Raw genomic sequence first — 9,737 nt, 5'->3', positions numbered from 1 at the left:
GTGTGAAAAAATGGAAACAAACGAAAATCTTAATTCCGGAACATTTTGACTACATGGATAGATACAATTTCTCCGCCGATTAATGTAAAAAAATCAACAGTAACAGGTATAACAAACAATCAATAAACTTCACTTCTGAATATAACGTTTTCTAGTTTCACTTTCGCTTCCATAAGTTACCGTTGTTGTCGGGTATCGTAGAACACAGGAGTGTTCAAAAAATATGAACAGTATTAACTTCCTCCCAGTAAGATAATACATGGGATCAAATCAATAGAGAGAAAGACTCCGTGGTCAATAACATGCATACCAACTTGTAAGAGTAGTTATAAAACGTCTCAATGTTGGGAAACATATATCTATCTGGTGGCTATGTGCAGTAGTTCGGTAATCCATTGGACAATTTCCGTATTTATTTTATATATTTTGGGATTGAAAACTGCTCCCACATGCAGACATCCATTATTTGTTATGACAAACATAACCATACTATTTTTTGAAGTGTAATGCATGAGAAAATGGTGCAACAAGATAATTTTTCCAAACAATATCAATGCAACCCATTCATTTGTATATTTGTTCATTTGGCTACACTTAACAAAGATTATCGTGTTAGACATTTGCAGGCTGGTCCAGACCTTCCGAGCAATTAAAAAGTAAATGTTTAGTGTATTGAATCATTGTCAATGGGGAAAATGTTTTTTTTTTTTTTTTTTTTTTTTTTTTTTTTTGCAGTACAGCATTACCTACCATGCGTAAATCATATATTTCATTTGTGAAACCGTGTTCGGTTCCAGGGGAATCCATTGGAGGCAGTTCCAAGAAGACGTAGAGAAATAGAGGAACTACATTTAGGAACAAGATTTCATGTAGAAAGCGTTAGTATCTCAACACGTTCATATATATATACATGTGTATGAAATATCCATTGTGTTGATCGAACACTATTACTTTTTATTTTCTATATGTAAACATCGGTCTAGTTAAATTCAAGGACATTTGCTGTATAACTATACTATTTGAAACTACAAGTATATTTTCGAATCTTAAATTAAACTGTAAGTTTATGCGCATAAGCTTACTAAATATCGGCGGAATGCAAAAAATTGTATCGAAATCTTTGATGGTTTATTTTGAACATATTGAACTGGTTAAGGGAGAAAAAAAGATAAATGGAGATTATACATTTCTGCGTCATCACAAATAACTAAAGAGAATATCACTTTGGATCATTATACAGTCGCTGTGTGAAAGGCAAAATATTGATGCATGTAGATAACTTTCACATGATATTGCTAAAATAGCCAAAACACAGCTACGTTACTCTGATCTACTTTCTCGATATTTATGTTTTCTTAAGTTTCACACACACATTTATTTAGACAAAAAATGCAAACATGTCATTTCTTATCCCAAATTTAAGTCATTAGGACTTAAATAATAGAGATATACGTGTTCACCATTTAACTTCTGAAATAATAATGAGCAGCGAAAAAGTTGGATATCGAGAATAGTATACAGTGTCCAGCTTGTTAATTGTTTGATTTTACTACTGGGGCGACGCCTGAAGGAGTGTCGCAGATTAAATGAAGAGACTTGCGAAAGGGAGATAACTCTTTGAGCTATATCATTTTGTTAAGAAACCATATCAGAGTTTGAAGTGAATTGAAGTAGATCTGAATGAAGACAAGAGGCCCCTGGGCTTTAACTTAAGACATATACACACTATACAAATGCTCATCAGGCTCAGGAAATCATTCAATGATTATATCAATTTGACCTTTTAACCTTTTTTATTACATCTGTAAAATTTCCTTTGAAAACTGAGCAAACGATATTCATAAATATATTTTCCCTATATAAACTAAAGTAAATTTGACCCCCTCCACAGGGAAACATCTGAGACCCCAGGGCCACAAATATATGAAGAGTATTTGGTTCCATCATATCTTTCAATTCAGAAGATTATTTGTTTTTAAATTTTAGCCATTTTGATCCTTTTTGGTTCCACCCCCTGGCCTCAAGGAGTCAGCCAGGGACTTGTATAATCATATGGATGTGATGTTAAAATACTATCTCAGGCAAATAATTTTAGCCAAGATTGACTCATTTCTGACAATTAAGCAAATAAATGTATTATCCCTAATATTTAAAACTATAGTAAATTTGACCCCCTCCCAAGGGTCTTGAAATTAACACTTGTTGTAGAGGGCCTTGAGACCTTCCAATATATGAAGAGTATTTGATTCTACTACATATGCAAGTTCAGAAGATTACTTTTGAAATTTCAACCATTTTGAGGTTTTTTGGCCCCGCCCCTTTGGCCCCTGGTTATCAACTAGGACATATATGGATATAATGTTAAACTGGTAATAATTCTAACCAAGTGTGACTCATTTTCTATGGAAATTGAGCAACTAAGGCTTATAAAAGCGTTTTGTAGCTATCTAAAATATATAGTAAATTTGACAGCCTCCCCAGGGGAAAATCTGAGATCTCGGGCCATGAAATTTACAATTTTTGTACTTGGGAAGTTTCAAATTGTGAATAGTATATGATTCTACCACATCTGCAAATTGAGACCAAGATTTTTGAAATTTTAGCCATTTTGACTCTTTTTGACCCGCCTCTCTGCTCCCCAGGAGGTCAGCCATGCCCAACATGTTTATGATTTTAAACTGCTATCTCAGGCTAATAGTTATAACCAAGTTTGACTTATTTCCTATGAAAAATGAGCAAATAAAGCTCATAAATGTATTTTGTTTTTATATAAACTATAGTTAATTTGACCCCCTCCCTAGGGGAAAATCTGAGACCCCTGGGCCATGAAATTCACAACTGTTGTGGAAGGCCTTGGAACCTTTCAATCTATGAAGAGTATTTTTGAAATTTGAGTCATTTTTATCCCTTTTGGCCCCTCCAGCAGCCCCCTGAGGAGTGGGGGTCATTTAATTCACAATGTTGACAGGCCTTATTGCTTAAAGTTTTGTACAAAATTTCATTGAATTTACTTCTGAAGTTTTGGAGAAAAAGTCATAATGTAAATTGTTTACGAACACATGACAGACGACGTATAACGACGTAAAAAGGCGATTAGACTTGCTATACCTTGCATAGTGTATACTTATAAGGCCAACAAAAATAGATCGCTTAAGGGTTGTATTGGCAAAAATATAGGGTCGGTAGGTCGGGATTTTATTTCTTTATTTTTTTTTTTTTTTGTGTGTCTTTCACTCTAATGGCTGTTATCGGAGTCTGAGATCGAAAGCCCGACTTTTAATTGTTTTTTTGTGGAAAGTGGAAAAAAATAAGGTTGAGGGTAAAATATTAGGGTCGGTTGGGTTTCCCTAAACAGACGTTTTTGGCCTACCTAATACATACAAGAAAATCAATGTATCTATGTATGACCCGATTAATATCAGATGTCTAGGCTTCTAAGATTTTGATAAAAAGTTGCTGAAAGATTTTAGCCGATTTGAATCCTGTGGCCTTGAATAAAGGTCAGGGTTATTCATTTGAACAAACTTAGTAGCCCTTGATCCTTGATCCTAGTATATCATATACATATAGTTATCAGAGAACACCATCAGTATGCGTATGTATCGGCAGTATATATAATGCAATAAATACTCAATGACATTCCTTATAATTATCAGCACAAATCCTACGTACTTACACTGTTGTTCTGTCAAAATATAAAATGATTCTGATATATTAATAATGACATGATATCAAATAAGTGGAAATATCATGCATAATACATCACAAGTTTTAAATTCTTACCCTGGAAATATGCGTTTTCATAAATTGCCATTTTAAAGTCACCGGTAGCAACATTTCATCAAAAAGAATCATTTGTATAGATAAGAAACTGATAACAATATATAATTCATAATTTGGCCTGAACGAATCTCTTACAAATACATACTGTTGAGAAAACAAGAAAGTTAAAAAATGTTGTTTTTTTTCAGAAAAACATCACAAAATAACGTAATTGCTATACGTTTCCGTGTATATCAGGCAATTGATTAATGAATCAAGTTGAAATAAACAGAATTCATGCTAGTGGATACCAAATAAGTTATTATCGCAAAAGTGAATTTTTCGAATAAAACAAACAATTGAATTTCGGCTGAAATATTTAACATTTACCTTGCATACTTACCATGAAATTGAGCAATTAAGCTGTTTTCCACCCCTTGTTAGAATTGCGTTTGCAGTACTTGTCTTTGAAGAATGTTTGACTTGTGTAATGCTACAGCATTTTAAGCCTATTTTTAAATTCAGTAAAACTACAGTAAAAACTGTAAAATACTGTTATGATGAAATCATGTCATTCATGTCAAACTTGCAGATTTCAAAGAGTTTCATATGTATTATATTTCATATATGTAACAAATTACATATAATTCTTGTAAAACATTTTCAATCAGTGAAGGGATATACAAGTACATGGACATTCTATAAAATTTGTCAGGATGGGAGATAACTCCAAATTGTATCGGTGATCTACTTGTGACTTTATAGATACTGCTATGTAAATAATTTATGTTTCATCATTTGTTTTTAGGCTATACATGGCTAACTATGTGAGTTTGTGCAATAATTTTATGAAAGGCTAGTTCAGGTTCTAGAATCAGAAGAGCCGGTGAGCTTATGTCATGGCGCGGCGTCCGTCGTCCGTCGTCCGTCCGTCCGTCAACATTTCCTTTAAATCGCTACTAGTCATAGAGTTCTGCATGGATTGTAACCAAATTTAGCCACAAACATCCTTGGGGGAGGGGAAACAGAACTATTATAAATTTTGGCTCTAACCCCCAAGGGGCAGGAGGGGCGGGGCCAAATAGGGGAAATAGAGGTAAATCCTTTAAAACGCTACTTGTCCTAGAGTTCTGCATGGATTGTAACCAAAATTAGTCACAAACATCCTTGGGGGAAGGGAAACAGAACTGGTATAAATTTTGGCTCTGATCCCCCAGGGGCAAGAGGGGCAGGGCCCAATAGGGGAAATAGAGATAAATCCTTTAAATCGCTACTAGTCATAGAGTTCTGAATGGAATGTAACCAAATTTGGCCACAAACATCCTTGGGGAAGGGGAACAGAACTTGTATAAATTTTGGCTCTGGTCCCCCGGGGGCAGGAGGGGCGGGGCCCAATAGGGGAAATAGAGGTAAATCCTTTAAATCGCTACTAGTCATAGAGTTCTGAATGGAATGTAACAAAATTTGGCCACAAACATCCTTGTGGGAAGGGGAACAGAACTTGTATAAATTTTGGCTCTGGTCCCCCGGAGGCAGGAGGGGCGGGGCCCAATAGGGGAAATAGAGGTAAATCCTTTAAATCGCTACTAGTCATAGAGTTCTACATGGAATGTAACCAAATTTGGCCACAAACATCCTTGGCGGAAGGGGAACAGAACTTGTATAAATTTTGGCTCTGGCCCCTCGGGGGCTGGAGGGGTTGGGCGCCCTAATAGGGGAAATAGAGGTAAATCCTTTAAATCGCTACTAGTCATATAGTTCTGCATGGAATGTAACCAAATTTGGGCCAGAAATAACCTTGGGAGAATAAGAACTGAGTTTGTATAAATTTTGGCTCTGGTCTCGGGGGGGCAGGAGGGGCGGGGCCCAATAGGGGAATTATAGGTAAATCCTATAAATCGGTACTTGTCCTAGAGTTCTGCATGGAATGTAACCAAATTTGGCCATAAACATCCTTGGGGGTAGGAGAACAGAACTTGCATAAATTTTGGCTCTGACCCTCCGGGGGGGCAGGAGAGGGGGGGGGCACCCAATAGGGGAAATAGAGGTAAATCCTTTAAATCGCTACTTGTCATAGAGTTCTGCATGGATTGTAACCAAATTTGGCCACAAACGTCCTTGGGAGAAGGGGAACAGAACTTGTATAAATTTTGGCTCTGGCCCCCAGGGGGCTGAACGGGTGGGGCTCAATAGGGGAAATAGAGGTAAATCCTATAAATCGTTACTTGTCCTAGAATTTTGCTTGGATTGTGACCAAAGGCCATAAACATCCTTCGGGGAAGGGGAACAGAACTTGTATAAATTTTGGCTCTGACCCCCTGGGGGCAGGAGGGGTGGGGCCCAATAGGGGATTTAGAGGTTAATATTAAAATTCCTTCAGAAAAGAAACAATGAACCTGTATTCAGAACATTACTTGGCATTACAAACCAGGTGAGCGATACAGGCCGTCTGGGCCTCTTGTTGATATCTTATATTGATGAATTTTTCTCTTCAAAATACCTGTGTTTATTTTTCATGTTTAGGAAGAAAATAAAATTTCTTCAGTAGCCGTGTATATTCGTTATCGACATTTCTCATAATGGGAGTGGGTTTTTTTCTTTTACACATGTACCGATATATTATCAGATCTGATATGTAGATGTAAATTTTCCTTTTAACTTTCGTAACTGTATGCTATGTATAAACGGATATATATATTATGTGTACATTTTATATTTGACATATATTGGTATACATGTAAAAACAATATATATCTCTACATGCGACATTACACGTAGAACCTAAGACTTGTCTTTGTTAAAGGTTTAGTCAATGTTTGTAACTTTTTATCCGGCCGGTTACTGTACATCTTCCATTTTACACATTTGGAAGTGCTAAGTTTAAATGTTCAATGCAAACCAGAGTACACAGAGAAAAAAACACATGGACCAGAATTAGCTAACAACTTACTGTCCCACATTGGATTAAAATCGTGTGAATAACTCGAAGCCAGACCTGGTCTGTTTACCTATTTAAAATTCTGAAAATCATGCCTGTTCTGTTTTACACATAATTGTTTATTATCAATAATGATAATAAGGACCCTTCTAAAATCATGCCATCAATACATGGTATGGTCATAGAAATCAAAATGTCTTGATCCAATCAGTAATATAATCCAAAGTCTTCAAATTGTTAACTTCTGCACTTAGTCTAATGCATTACGCCTTGTATTGGACTCGACTTTACAAGTGCAAAAGTTGACATAAGTGAAGCTCGGTGCTATTTGTAGACTGCAGTTGTACATATAAACAGTTCTGTAGGACCTGTCAAAAACAAGTATTGTTGTGTCATGCCTTTATGTTAATAACCGTACAATCAAGCAATATATTGACAGTTAGGTATATTCAAACGGCATCTGTCTCGGAGTCAGTACAACTTTCAGTTTTAAGTAAAAATTAAGAACGATTGGTTCTGTTGACAGTCACTGAGTCGCGTGTTTACAGTCCGACTCTGCAGGCTTACAAAAACTATGTCTATGAAATGTAAAATGAACAACTATATACTGCCTGCATGTATTTTATAGCGAAGGCAGCTCAACATTCAACCTACTCAATACACATCAATCCGAACCGGTTCAAACCGGACACACAAGTGACAAAACATCACACATGTGACAAAACATTACCGTGGTCATTCTTTCTACCATGTGGCGCTATTCGTATAGTATTCCTTTTTGCGAATGAACGCCCAAAACAGCATACATTTCCACAATACACACACACTCCTCAACAAATATTTGGATACCATTGCAAGACTTATAAAATTGTTTTTTTTATATAAATTTAAGTAATTATATTATACAATGAACAGATTTTCATAAATACGATCCATTTGTGAATGGCCCACTCGTCGATATAATCGGTCAGAATAGCTTTGAAGAAAGGCGGCCCACAAGTCCCGAAATCTTTTCAGTCCTTACTAGGAACCTGCGAAAACCACCAATTTCTAAGACCGCCTTGTGGTCGTTAATCATATTATTTTCAAAAACCAAAAAATAGCGTTTTGTTGAGAATGACGTTAGCTTTTAATGCATAGAATTTCAGTTTGTCAACTTGGAACGTTTGTTCGCTAGGATGAATTACACATAAACTAGCGATGGAAATGTTGATTTTTGCATATTTCACCAAAAAATTCCCCCTCGAATGAGTTTTCGTAATTATAAAGAGTTTGTCAAAAGATAGATCACGATCAAGATTTATCAGCATAAAAAAATCAGCAAATTCGTCCCTACCGTTTCTTTTTTACCCAAATCGCAGTTATAAGCGTGTTGGTAGGTAAAATTAGGCGTGTAAACATTTCGTTCAAAAACGATAACTCCGTTATCGCTCTTTCCCTTTATTTAACATTTCTGCATGTGCATTTTCAGATTGTGTGGCGAAAATAGGTCTTACCGCTGTTTCACATGTGTAACCTGTCTGTTTTATTACTGTAAATGTCAGGCAGACGCTTTATCGTGTAGTTTATCTTGTAAGCGTTTCAATGACTCTTTGTAAATTTAGTTTCTGTGTTTGCCGCTAAGGGCGCTCCTTCCTCGTGTACTATAAAATGAAGCGAGCTGAGAAAATTCTCACTCTTTGTTCTTGTCGTCGACCGGTTAACATCGAGTCACACTCTCCAGAAGGTATCGACACTTAGAGAGAGATGTGGCTGCAGAAGCCTTACCTTGGTCAGTGTCATACCCAGTGGATCATTCCTAGCATATCTCTCAGCTGTGGCTAGTTTGTGGTGTCGACTATTGGTCGCGAGGTGCTCGCGACATAGTATCACGACAAATGACATATAGGTCTTGAGATACCTAGTTGGTGTAACAACCAGCAGGCCCGAGCTTTAGCTTAGTGGTAGATAGTCGTACCACGGTAGTCGGTAGTTACGTTTGATCCGTTACTCACGACATCGTCTCACGATCACTAGTTAGTAGTCATGAACACTCGCGACACAAGCAGGTCGTGAGTAGGCCTGGTTACAGTAGAAAGTTAGTGTTGGTGACACGATCGTAACCAGCAGGCTCTAAACCTTAGTCACAGTGATCAGAAAATACACAGTGTTGTGTGTCGGAGTATACGTTTGGCGACAGGCAGTTGTTGTAGTGTATAACTGCTGCTGTCTGGTGGTTTGTTTTGTGTACATATTCATCTGCACTGCGGATGTTGCGCTCCGATTGTGTATAGGGGTTGTCTCCCTTCAGATAGTGTATTGTAGTTCAGAGAGGTACTCTGTCATCATTTCATGTGTTGTACGTAGAGCTTTGGATAATGTTACTGGTAGTAACCATTAATATTTGTATATATTGGCTGCTGTAGTGTAGTTAGTGATTCATAACAAGGACTCGAGTATATCTTGGTAACAAACCCCACCCGGAACGTTATAATTGTTAGTTAATTTATATCGAGTGTAATTGTTCTATCGATGTAACTATGAATTAAATTCTTACCATTTTGTTAATAATCCATGTGCATATTTTATTCACTTACGATTTATTTCACCAAATACATATATCTTATTACACATTTGACAATCAGTCACACTGTCTGTAACATTATTATGAAGTGACAGTTATATGGAAGTTATTGTAAATCATATTTCCATATTTTTCATTCTGATATTTCCTACTATAATATCTTGAAGGAAGAAAAACCAAGACAAAAACAGTTTGTAATATTATTATCAAGTGACAATTATTTAAGTCGCAGTGAATCGTCTTTCATTTTATCATGTCGTGATCTTTTCTAGTATAAAGAACGGGAGGCAGAAGAAGCAAGAAACAAAACAGCCATGATGAGACTACTTCTTGACAATGGAGCAGACTTAAATAAGGTTAGAGTTGTTATTATATATGCCCAAGTGTCTGTCTCAATCTTGATTATCTTGATTAAATTGTTTTTTCACTGTAGAGCATTATATTGTATCGCTATATTATTCTATATGTGCATTT

The sequence above is a fragment of the Argopecten irradians genome, chromosome 13 (genome assembly GCF_041381155.1).
Source record: "Argopecten irradians isolate NY chromosome 13, Ai_NY, whole genome shotgun sequence".
Lineage (NCBI taxonomy): Eukaryota > Metazoa > Mollusca > Bivalvia > Pectinida > Pectinidae > Argopecten > Argopecten irradians.
This window is presented reverse-complemented; position numbering follows the sequence as displayed.